Raw genomic sequence first — 13,915 nt, 5'->3', positions numbered from 1 at the left:
AACCATTAGATGTAAGTCTCACAACTGAGGCTATGATATAAACAGAGCCATGGTATTGTCTCTCATGAGTTTCACAAAATTGTACCAAACGGACCAGTTCGTAGCTGGATTCTTCACCGATCTTTTATACCTTCTCCAGAACATAAATGATGTTCGGTTCTCCAGTCCTGTGAGGTGGAAGAATTCCTTTGTCTCTCTATGAAAACACCCTGTCTTTATACGGTGGCCATGAGGCGGGACATTTTCTTAGGAATTTACGACCGCTCAAACAGGGCCTGAGTAGGGGGGATGGTACATAGAAAACCCAAAGAGGGCAACGTCATGACACAGACTATAGCAGTCTATAACAGACTATAACAGACTATAACAGACTGGGTTGGCGCCCCCCCTTGGGTTGTGCCGTGGCGGAGATCTTTGTGGGCTATACTCGGTCTTGTCTCAGGATGGTAAGTTGGTGTTTGAAGATATCCCTCTAGTGGTGTGGGGGCTATGCTTTGGCAAAATGGGTGGGGTTATATCCTGCCTGTTTGGCCCTGTCCGGGGGTATCGTCGGATGGGGCCACAGTGTCTCCCGACCCCTCCTGTCTCAGCCTCCAGTATTTATGCTGCAGTAGTTTATGTGTCGGGGGGCTAGGGTCAGTCTGTTATATCTGGAGTATTTCTCCTGTCTTATCCGGTGTCCTGTGTGAATTTAAGTATGCTCTCTCTAATTCTTTCTTTCTTTCTATCTTTCTATCTTTCTCTCTCTTGGAGGACCTGAGCCCTAGGACCATGCCTCAGGACTACCTGGCCTGATGACTCCTTGCTGTCCCCAGTCCACCTGGCCATGCTGCTGCTCCAGTTTCAACTGTTCTGCCTGTGGCTATGGAACCCTGACCTGTTCACCTGACGTGCTACCTGTCCCAGACCTGCTGTTTTCAACTCTCTAGAGACAGCAGGAGTGGTAGAGATACTCTGAATGATCGGCTATGAAAAGCCAACTGACATTTACTCCTGAGGTGCTGACCTGTTGCACCCTCAACAACCACTGTGATTATTATTATTTGACCCTGCTGGTCATTAATGAACATTTAAACATCTTGGCCATGTTCTGTTATAATCTCCACCCGGCACAGCCAGAAGAGGACTGGCCACCCCTCAGCCTGGTTCCTCTCTAGGTTTTTTCCTAGGTTCTGGCCTTTCTAGGGAGTTTTTCCTAGACACCGTGCTTCTACACCTGCATTGCTTTCTGTTTGGGGTTTTAGGCTGGGTTTCTGTACAGCACTTTGAGATATCAGCTGATGTAAGAAGGGCTTTATAAATACATTTGATTTGATACAGCAGACTATAGCAGTCTATAGCAGTCTATAGCAGACTATAGCAGACTATAACAGACTAATAACAGACTAATAACAGACTAATAACAGACTATAACAGACTATAGCAGACTATAGCAGTCTATGCACTCTATAACAGACTATAGCAGACTAATAACACTAATAACAGACTAATAACAGACTATAACAGACTATAACAGACTATAGCAGACTATAGTAGACTATAGCAGACTAATAACAGACTAATAACAGACTAATAACAGACTATAACAGACTATAACAGACTATAGCAGACTAATAACAGACTATAACAGACTATAGCAGACTAATAACAGACTAATAACAGACTAATAACAGACTAATAACAGACTATAACAGACTATAGCAGACTATAGCAGTCTATAGCAGTCTATAACAGACTATAGCAGACTAATAACAGACTAATAACAGACTAATAACATACTAATAACAGACTATAACAGACTATAGCCGTCTATAACAGACTATAGCAGACTATAGCAGACTAATAACAGACTATAACAGACTATAGCAGTCTATAGCAGTCTATAACAGTCTATAGCAGACTATAGCAGACTATAACAGACTATAGCAGTCTATAGCAGTCTATAACAGTCTATAGCAGACTATAACAGACTATAACAGACTATAGCAGTCTATAGCAGTCAATAGCAGTCTATAGCAGACTAATAACAGACTATAGCAGTCTATAACAGACTATAACAGACTATAGCAGACTAATAACAGACTATAACAGACTATAGCAGTCTATAGCAGTCTATAACAGTCTATAGCAGACTATAGCAGACTATAACAGACTATAGCAGTCTATAGCAGTCTATAACAGTCTATAGCAGACTATAACAGACTATAACAGACTATAGCAGTCTATAGCAGTCAATAGCGGTCTATAACAGTCTATAGCAGACTATAGCAGACTATAACAGACTAATAACAGACTAATAACAGACTATAACAGACTATAGCAGACTATAGCAGTCTATAGCAGTCTATAACAGACTATAGCAGACTAATAACACTAATAACAGACTAATAACAGACTATAACAGACTATAACAGACTATAGCAGACTAATAACAGACTATAACAGACTAATAACAGACTATAACAGACTATAGCAGACTAATAACAGACTAATAACAGACTAATAACAGACTAATAACAGACTATAACAGACTATAGCAGACTATAGCAGTCTATAGCAGTCTATAACAGACTATAGCAGACTAATAACAGACTAATAACAGACTAATAACATACTAATAACAGACTATAACAGACTATAGCCGTCTATAACAGACTATAGCAGACTATAGCAGACTAATAACAGACTATAACAGACTATAGCAGTCTATAGCAGTCTATAACAGTCTATAGCAGACTATAGCAGACTATAACAGACTATAGCAGTCTATAGCAGTCTATAACAGTCTATAGCAGACTATAACAGACTATAACAGACTATAGCAGTCTATAGCAGTCAATAGCAGTCTATAGCAGACTAATAACAGACTATAGCAGTCTATAACAGACTATAACAGACTATAGCAGACTAATAACAGACTATAACAGACTATAGCAGTCTATAGCAGTCTATAACAGTCTATAGCAGACTATAGCAGACTATAACAGACTATAGCAGTCTATAGCAGTCTATAACAGTCTATAGCAGACTATAACAGACTATAACAGACTATAGCAGTCTATAGCAGTCAATAGCGGTCTATAACAGTCTATAGCAGACTATAGCAGACTATAACAGACTAATAACAGACTAATAACAGACTATAACAGACTATAGCAGACTATAGCAGTCTATAGCAGTCTATAACAGACTATAGCAGACTAATAACACTAATAACAGACTAATAACAGACTATAACAGACTATAACAGACTATAGCAGACTATAGCAGACTATAGCAGACTAATAACAGACTAATAACAGACTAATAACAGACTATAACAGACTATAGCAGACTAATAACAGACTAATAACAGACTAATAACAGACTAATAACAGACTATAACAGACTATAGCAGACTATAGCAGTCTATAACAGACTATAGCAGACTATAGCAGACTAATAACAGACTAATAACAGACTAATAACATACTAATAACAGACTATAACAGACTATAGCCGTCTATAACAGACTATAGCAGACTATAGCAGACTAATAACAGACTATAACAGACTATAGCAGTCTATAGCAGTCTATAACAGTCTATAGCAGACTATAGCAGACTATAACAGACTATAGCAGTCTATAGCAGTCTATAACAGTCTATAGCAGACTATAACAGACTATAACAGACTATAGCAGTCTATAGCAGTCAATAGCAGTCTATAGCAGACTAATAACAGACTATAGCAGTCTATAACAGACTATAACAGACTATAGCAGACTAATAACAGACTATAACAGACTATAGCAGTCTATAGCAGTCTATAACAGTCTATAGCAGACTATAGCAGACTATAACAGACTATAGCAGTCTATAGCAGTCTATAACAGTCTATAGCAGACTATAACAGACTATAACAGACTATAGCAGTCTATAGCAGTCAATAGCAGTCTATAGCAGACTAATAACAGACTATAGCAGTCTATAACAGACTCTATCAGTCAATAGCAGTCAATAGCAGACTAATAACAGACTAATAACAGACTAATAACAGACTAATAACAGACTATAGCAGACTATAGCAGACTAATAACAGACTATAACAGACTATAACAGACTATAACAGACTATAACAGACTATAGCAGACTATAGCAGTCTATAGCAGACTATAACAGACTATAGCAGTCTATAGCAGACTATAACAGACTATAACAGACTATAGCAGACTAATAACAGACTATAACAGACTATAGCAGACTAATAACAGACTATAACAGACTATAACAGACTATAACAGACTATAGCAGACTAATAACAGACTATAACAGACTATAACAGACTATAGCAGACTATAGCAGACTAATAACAGACTATAACAGACTATAACAGACTATAGCAGTCTATAGCAGACTATAACAGACTATAGCAGTCTATAGCAGACTATAACAGACTATAACAGACTATAGCAGACTAATAACAGACTATAACAGACTATAGCAGACTAATAACAGACTATAACAGACTATAACAGACTATAACAGACTATAGCAGACTAATAACAGACTATAACAGACTATAACAGACTATAGCAGACTAATAACAGACTTTAACAGACTATAGCCGTCTATAACAGATTATAGCAGGTGATTAGTCACACAGCTACAGTACCTCGGTGGCACCTTATTCCCTATGTAGTTTACTACCCATAGGGCTTTGGGTCAAAAGTAGTGCACTATATAGGGAATAGGGTGCCATTTGGGACCCAGTACCTTGATACCTCAAAGTGGCTCTATAGGAAAAGGCCTGTATCCAGGATGCCGGATTGAGCGTTGCCCTTATTGGTTCTAATTTCAAACCGAGTTCAATTGCATCTATTGAACTTTGAAAGTTTCATTATATCTGAGAAAGACCTTGTGTTTGTGTCCTGTAAGCCTCTGTACCTTGAGACCCAGGCAGACTCTGATCAGCAGGAAATGGGACCACTCAAGCAATTGTAATGCTTTGATAGTAAAAACTATAATAACATTGGAATGATAACAAAGTAACTTTGGGAACCAGAACCAAATATTGCCCACTGGCCAGCTTACAGTCTGTCATCACAGCCTGATAGCAAATATACCTTCTGAAAAGTTAGAGCTCCAACAACTCCTATCTGATGGAAAGTATGAAACACCCAACCGATGGCAATGCATCACTGAACCGAACATTCAAACTAAAGCTGACAGTTGGTTGGAACTGGGAACAGAAAAGACAGATATACAGTAAAAAAGCATTCTGATTTCCCGGGCTGGCCCACTGAGAATCTAGATAAAACTGTTCTGGATATTTCCTGTTGTCCTCCTGCAGCTGAGACTATAATTACATTTCTACTGCAGTTCAGTTCTCCAACCCCAAAATATCAATGTTGTGGTGTGTCAATTATACTGAAATAATCTCCAAAAATAAAAACCCTCCACATTTCTGCAGTTCTGTTCTATTCCCCAAAAATACCAAAGTTGTGGTGTGTAACTATAATACTGAAATAATCAATGTGTTGGTGTGAACTATACTGAAATACCTTATGTTGTGGTGTGAACTATACTGAAATACCTTATGTTGTGGTGTGAACTATACTGAAATATCCCCTAAAATCAAATCAAATTGTATTGGTCACACACACATATTTAGCAGATGTTATTGCAGGTGTAGCGAAATGCTTGTGTTCCTAGCTCCAACAGTGCAGTAGTATCTAACAATTCACAACAATACACACTAAAAGTCTAAAAGTAAAAGAATGGAATGAAGAAATACATAAATATTAGGATGAGCAATGTCGGACTGGCATTGACTAAAATACAGTAGAATATAATACAATATATACATATGAGATGAGTAAAGCAGTATGTAAACATTATTAAAGTGACTAGTGTTCCATTATTAAAGTGACCAGTGATTCTATCTATATGCAGCAGCAGCCTCTAAGGTGCAGGGTTGAGTAACCGGGTGGTAGCCGGCTAGTGATGGCTATTTAACAGTCTGATGGTCTTGAGATAGAATCTGTTTTTCAGTCTCTCGGTCCCAGCTTTGATGCACCTGTACTGACCTCGCCTTCTGGATGGTAGCTTTTTGGCGTTCCTGTGACATCGGGTGCTGTAGGTGTCCTGGAGGGCAGGCAGTGTGACGCCGGTGATGCGTTGGGCAGACTGTAGCACCCTCTGTCGAGCCCTACGGTTGCGGCATGTCCAGTTGCAGTACCGACAGGATGCTCTCAATTGTGCATCTGTAGAAGTTTGTGAGGGTTTTAGGTGACAATCCACATTTCTTTAGCCTCCTGAGGTTGAAGAGGCACTTTTGCACCTTCGTTACCACACTGTCTGTGTGGGTAGGCCATTTCAGATGATGTGTACGCCGAGGAACTTCAAGGTTTTCACCTTCTACACTGTGGTCCTGTCGATGTGGATAGGGTGCTCCCTCTGCTGTTTCCTGAAGTCCACGATCAGCTCCTTTGTTATGTAGATGTTGAGGGAGAGGTTATTTTCCTGAAACCACTCCGCCAGGGCCCTCACTACCTCCCTGTAGGCTGTGTCGTCATTGTTGGTATTCAGGCCTGCTACTGTTGTGTCGGCGGCAAACTTGATGATTGAGTTGGAGGTGTGCGTGGCCATGCAGTTATGGGTGAACAGGGAGTACAGGAGGGGGCTGAGCACACACCCTTGTGGGGCCCCTGTGTTGAGAATCAGCAAAGTGGAAGATTTGTTTCCTACCTTCACCACCTGGGGGCGGCCCATCAGGAAGTCCAGGACCCAGTTGCACAGGGCGGGGTTCAGACCCAAGGCCCCGAGCTTAATGATGAGCTTGGAGGGTGCTATGGTGTTGAAGGCTGAGGTATAGTCAATGAACAGCATTCTTACATAGGTATTCCTCTTGTCCAGATGGGATAGGGCAGTGCGCAGTGCGATGGCTATTGCATCGTCTGTGGATCTATTGGGGCGTTATGCAAATTGAAGTGGGTCTAGGGTGTCAGGTAAGGCAGGGGTGATCCTTAACTAGCCTCTCAAAGCACTTCCTGATGACTGAAGTGAGTGCTACAGGGTGATAGTCATTTAGTTCAGTTACCTTTGCTTTGTTGGGTACAGGAACAATGGCCATCTGGGTCGGCAGCTTTGCGAGCGTGAACACGTTGGCCACGGAGAACAAGAGCCCACAGTCCTTGGGAGCGGGCCGCGTTGGAGGCACTGTGTTATCTTCAAAATGGGCAAAGAAGGTGTTTAGCTTGTCCGGGAGCAAGACGGCGGTGTCGGCGACGTGACTGGTTTTCCCTTTGTAATCTGTGAGACCCTGCCACATACGTCTCCTGTCTGAGCCGTTGAATTGCGACTCCACTTTGTCTCTAAACTGCCGTTTTGCCTGTTTGATTGCCTTACGGAGGGAATAACTACACTCTTTGTATTCAACCATATTCCCTGTCACCTTGCCATGGTTAAATGTGATGGTTCACACTTTCAGTTTTGTGCCAATGCTGCCATCTATCCACAGTTTCTGATTTGGGTAGGTTTTAATAGTCACAGTAGGAACAACATCCCTATACACTTCCTGATTAACTCAGTCACCATGTCAGTGTATACGTCAATGTTATTCTCAGAGGCAACTCAGAACATATCACAGTCTGCGTGATCTAAACAATCTTGAAGCATGGATTTCGACTGGTCAAACCAGCGTTGAATAGACCTTAGCATTTTACATTTACATTTTAGTCATTTTTGCAGACGCTCTTATTCAGAGCGACTTACAGTAGTGAATGCATACATTTCATTTCATGCATTTGTATTTTTTACTTATTTTTTTTTTTTTTTGTGCGGGCCCCCCCCGTGGGAAACGAACCCACAACCCTGGCGTTGCACACACCATGCTGGCGTTGCAAACACCATGCTCTACCAACTGAGCCACAGGTACTTGTCACAGGTTCTGTTTTATTTGAGTGTTGTTTCTTTAGGTTACCGCTGGACGGCACCCTTACCTTGTCGTGGGTTCCTGCTCCAATGCTCGCTGGTCTTCGAGCTGCAGGCATCAACGTTTCCCACCGAGAGTTCCAGAGTGTCAACCGTCATCTCCTTGCTCTCAGGATGTGCCCTAGCCTGGGCCACGGCCATATGGGCATGGGAGCAGCAATCAGACATTTGATTTAATTGGCAAAGCTTCACCCAGGAGATGAGGAGGGTTTTTGATCACCCCATCAGTGGCAGGAACGGTGCTCAAAGACTCATTGCGCTTCGGCAGGGCAGCCGGAGTGTAGCTGATTATGCCATTGACTTTCATACGCTCGCCACTGAGAGTGGTTGGAATCAGAGGCAATTTACTGAGTCTTTCTGAACGGACTCAGCAAGGTTCTCAAGGATGAACTAACTTCCCGGGACAACCCTGACACTCTGGAGGAGCTTATCGTCCTGCCCATCCGGACAACCGGCTTCGTGAACGTCGTTGTGAGAGGATGGAGGGGTTCTAGTGTTTCGGGTTCCGATGAGGGAGTAGATTCTTTGTTTGTTCCATTGCCGTATGCTGGATCTGCTTGTCCTGTACCCCGACAGGGTTGTCAATTCGGCTCTGGTTCTCCTTCATATCCTTCAGAGGAGCCGATGCAATTGGGACGCACCAGACTTTCTGCTCTGGAGAGAAGGTGCAGGATTAACGAGCAACGTTGTCTTTAATGTGTACAGTTTGGACATTTCCCGTGCCCCCTGTCCTGAGCTGACGGGAAACGGGATGACTCGTCAGTAGACGGAAGAATACAGGCGAGTCAGCTACAGTCTCCAGCTGCCGACACGGTACGCACCTTGCTTCCAGCCAACATGCAGGTGGGACAATGGGCAGTTGAATATTCCTGCTTTCATAGACTCTGGGGCTACCGCCTGTTTTCTGGATCGCACATTAGCTCGCCAACAGGGGCTGCCCCTCTCTAAGCTGGACATTCCGTTGTCGGTCACTGCGCTGAATGGTCAACCCCTGGGGTCTGGGAAGGTGAAGCAACTCACTATGCCTATTCAGCTATGAGTTCTGGATTATCATGTGGAGTTTATCCAGTTACATTTGGTGGACTCTCCTGAGCTTCCCCTGGTTCTTGGACATTCCTGGCTTTCTGTCCATAATCCTCAAATTGACTGGCCTTCGGGAAGAGTTCTGAGATGGAATCCTTCAAGCCAGTCCACCTGCCAGCAACTCTCTCCACACCTTTCCAGCCCAGCTCGTCTGGAGGCTTCCGATTCTCCTGTTCCCCCGGCTTGGGATTACAAGCCTGATCTTTCCCGCGTACCTCGGGATTACTAGGATCTGGTCAGGTCTTCAGCAAACAAAGGGCTAGCAAACTGCTTCCTCACATGTCCTACGACTGTGTCATCGACCTCCTGTCCGGCACCACTCCTCTGAGAGGAGGGCTGTATTCTCTCTCAGGTCCAGAGACGGCAGCCATGAACAGTTGTATTAAAGAGGTGCTGGTGGCTGGTTTTATTCGGCCGTCCACTTCACCTGCAGGAGGGTTTTTTTCTTTGTTGGAAAGAGGGATGGGGGGATTACGTCCCTGTATCGATTACCAGGTTTAAATAACATTACCATCAAGAACCGTTACCCTCTTCCTCTTATGTCGTCAGCCTTTGAGAGACTCCAGGAAACTACGGTTATCTCTAAATTTGATTTACGGAACGCAATCTGGTGTGCAGGGAGACGAGTGGAAGACAGTGTTCAACACCCCAAATGGACATTATGAATACCGTGTCATGCCATTTGGACTTACAAATGCCCCAGCAGCTTTTCAAGCCCTGGTTAATGATGTGCTGCGTGACTTCCTTCACCAGTTCGTGTTGTGTACCTGGATGACATCCTCATCTTCTCCAGGTCCATGGTTGAACACGTTCAACATGTTCGCCAGGTTCTTCAAAGACTCCTCTCTCTCACCACTTGTTCATGAAGGCCGAAAAGTGTATAAGTGGTGGTCAACTGGCCGCGGCCCAACACAGTCAAGCAAGTCCAGCGTTTTTGGGATTTTGCTAATTTCTACCGGAGATTTGTGAGAGGCTTTTGTTTCCTGTCACAGGTTTTTGTTTTATTTGAGTGTTGTTTCCTTAGGTTACCGCTGGAGGGCACCCTTACCTTGTTTGTATTTCTTATTGGTTTCACCTGTGTTGAATTACCTTCTCTGTTTACCTGGTTGCCTAGTTATTTAGGTTCCTCAGTTGGCCTGTATCGTTGCTTTGGTCTCATGTTTTGTTAGTGTGCTCTTGTGCTGTTGCCTTGTTTCTTTTAAGACTCTAAGTAACATTTCAAATCAAATCAAATCAAATGTATTTATATAGCCCTTCTTACATCAGCTGATATCTCAAAGTGCTGTACAGAAACCCAGCCTAAAACCCCAAACAGCAAGCAATGCAGGTGTAGAAGCACGGTGACTAGGAAAAACTCCCTAGAAAGGCCAAAACCTAGGAAGAAACCTAGAGAGGAACCAGGCTATGAGGGGTGGCCAGTCCTCTTCTGGCTGTGCCGGGTGGAGATTATAACAGCACATGGCCTAGATGTTCAAATGTTAATAAATGACCAGCATGGTCAAATAATAATAATCATAGTAGTTGTCGAGGGTGCAACAAGTCAGTAACACAAGAATAAGTGTCAGTTGGCTTTTTCATAGCCGATCTTTGAGAGTATCTCTACCACTCCTGCTGTCTCTAGAGAGTTGAAAACAGCAGGTCTGGGACAGGTAGCACATCCGGTGAATAGGTCAGGGTTCCAGCAGGTCTGGGACAGCAGGTCTGGGACAGGTAGCACGTCCGGTGAACAGGTCAGGGTTCCATAGCTGCAGGCAGAACAGTTGGAACTGGAGCAGCAGCACGGCCAGGTGAACTGGGGACAGCAAGGAGTCATCAAGCCAGGTAGTCCTGAGGCATGGTCCTAGGGCTCAGGTCCTCCGAGAGAGAGAAAGAAAGAAAGAGAAAGAGAGAATTAGAGAGAGCATATTTAAATTCACACAGGACACCAGAAAAGACAAGAGAAATACTCCAGATGTGACAGACTGACCCTAGCCCCCCGACACATAAACTACTGCAGCATAAATACTGGAGGCTGAGACAGGAGGGGTCAGGAGACACTGTGGCCCCATCCGATGAAACCCCCAGACAGGGCCAAACAGGTAGGATATAACCCCACCCACTCTGCCAAAGCACAGCCTCCACACCACTGGAGGGATATCTCCAACCACCAACATACCATCCCGGGACAAGGCCAAGTATAGCACACAAAGATCTCCGCCACGGCACAGCCCTAGGGGGGGCGCCAACCCAGACAGGAAGACCACATCAGTGACTCAACCCACTCAAGTGACGCACCCCTCCCAGGGATGGCATGGAAGAACACCAGTAAGCCAGTGACTCAGCCCCCGTAATAGGGGTAGAGGCAGAGAATCCCAGTGGAAAGAGGGGAAACCGGCCAGGCAGAGACAGCAAGGGCAGTTCGTTGCTCCAGCCTTTCCGTTCACCTTCACACCCCTGGGCCAGACTACACTTAATCATAGGACCTACTGAAGAGATGTGTCTTCAGTAAAGACTTAAAGGTTGAGACTGAGTCTGCGTATCTCACATGGGTAGGCAGACTATTCCATAAAAATTGAGCTCTATAGGAGAAAGCCCTGCATCCAGCTGTTTGCTTAGAAATTCTAGGAACAATTAGGAGGCCCGCGTCTTGAGACTGTAGCGAACATGTAGGTATGTATGGCAGGACCAAATCGGAAAGATAGGTAGGAGCAAGCCCATGTAATGCTTTGTAGGTTAGCAGTAAAACCTTGAAATCAGCCCTTGCCTTAACAGGAAGCCAGTGTAGGGAGGCTAGCACTGGAGTAATATCATCAAATTTCGGGGTTGTAGTCAGGATTCTAGCAGCCGTATTTAGCACTAACTGAAGTTTATTTAGTGCTTTATCCGGGTAGCCGGAAAGTAGAGCATTGCAGTAGTCCAACCTAGAAGTAACAAAAGCATGGATTCATTTTTCTGCGTCATTTTTGGACAGAAAGTTTCTGATTTTTGCAATGTTACGTAGATGGAAAAAAGCTGTCCTTGAAACAGTCTTGATATGTTCTTCAAAAGAGAGATCAGGTTCCAGAGTAACGCCGAGGTCCTTCACAGTTTTATTTGAGACGACTGTACAACCATCCAGATTAATTGTCAGATTCAACAGAAGATCTCTTTGTTTCTTGGGACCTAGAACAAGCATCTCTGTTTTGTCTGAGTTTAAGAGTAGAAAGTTTGCACCCATCCACTTCCTTATGTCTGAGACACAGGCTTCTAGCGAGGGCAATTTTGGGGCTTCACCATGTTTCATTGAAATGTACAGCTGTGTGTCATCCGCATAGCAGTGAAATTTAACATTATGTTTTCGAATGACATCCCCAAGAGGTAAAATATATAGTGAAAACCATAGTGGTCCTAAAACGGAACCTTGAGGAACGCCGAAATTTAGAGGACAAACCATTCACAGAGACAAACTGATATCTTTCCGACAGATAAGACCTAAACCAGGCCAGAACTTGTCCATGTAGACCAATTTGGGTTTCCAGTCTCTCCAAAAGAATGTGGTGATCGATGGTATCAAAAGCAGCACTAAGATCTAGGAGCACGAGGACAGACGCAGAACCTCGGTCTGACGTCATTAAAAGGTCATTTACCACCTTCACAAGTGCAGTCTCAGTGCTATGATGGGGTCTAAAACCAGACTGAAGCGTTTCGTATACATTGTTTGTTTTCAGGAAGGCAGTGAGTTGCTGCGCAACAGCTTTTTCAATTTTTTTTGAGAGGAATGGAAGATTCGATATAGGCCAATAGTTTTTTTAAATAATTTCTGGGTCAAGATTTGTCCTTTTCAAGAGAGGCTTTATTACTGCCACTTTTAGTGAGTTTGGTACACATCCGGTGGATAGAGAGCCATTTATTATGTTCAACATAGGAGGGCCAAGCACAGAAAGCAGCTCTTTCAGTAGTTTAGTTGGAATAGGGTCAAGTATGCAGCTTGAAGGTTTAGAGGCCATGATTATTTTCATCATTGTGTCAAGAGATATAGTACTAAAACACTTTAGTATCTCCCTTGATCCTAGGTCCTGGCAGAGTTGTGCAGACTCAGGACAACGGAGCTTTGGAGGAATACGCAGATTTAAAGAGGAGTCCGTAATTTGCTTTCTAATGATCATGATCTTTTCCTCAAAGAAGTTCATGAATTCATCACTGCTGAAGTGAGAGCCATCCTCTCTTGGGGAATGTTGCTTTTTAGTTAACTTTGCGACAGTATCAAAAAGAAATTTCGGATTGTTCTTATCCTCTCTGGGCTAGGCGGGACGAATTCGTCCCACCTACGCAACAGCCAGTCTAATCCAGTGGCGCGATTTTCAAATACCTTAGAAATGCTATTACTTCAATTTCTCAAACATATGACTATTTTACAGCTATTTAAAGACAAGACTCTCGTTAATCTAACCACACTGTCCGATTTCAAAAAGGCTTTACAACGAAAGCAAAACATTAGATTATGTCAGCAGAGTACCCAGCCAGAAATAATCAGACACCCATTTTTCAAGCTAGCATATAATGTCACAAAAACCCAAACCACAGCTAAATGCAGCACTAACCTTTGATGATCTTCATCAGATGACAACCCTAGGACATTATGTTATACAATACATGCATGTTTTGTTCAATCAAGTTCATATTTATATCAAAAACCAGCTTTTTACATTGGCATGTGACGTTCAGAACTAGCATACCCCCCGCAAACTTCCGGGGAATTTACTAACAATTTACTAAATTACTCACGATAAACGTTCACAAAAAGCATAACAATTATTTTAAGAATTATAGATACAGAACTCCTCTATGCACTCGATATGTCCGATTTTAAAATAGCTTTTTGGTGAAAGCACATTTTGCAA

Source organism: Salmo salar, chromosome ssa12 (genome assembly GCF_905237065.1).
Source record: "Salmo salar chromosome ssa12, Ssal_v3.1, whole genome shotgun sequence".
Classification (NCBI taxonomy): Eukaryota; Metazoa; Chordata; class Actinopteri; order Salmoniformes; family Salmonidae; genus Salmo; species Salmo salar.
This window is presented reverse-complemented; position numbering follows the sequence as displayed.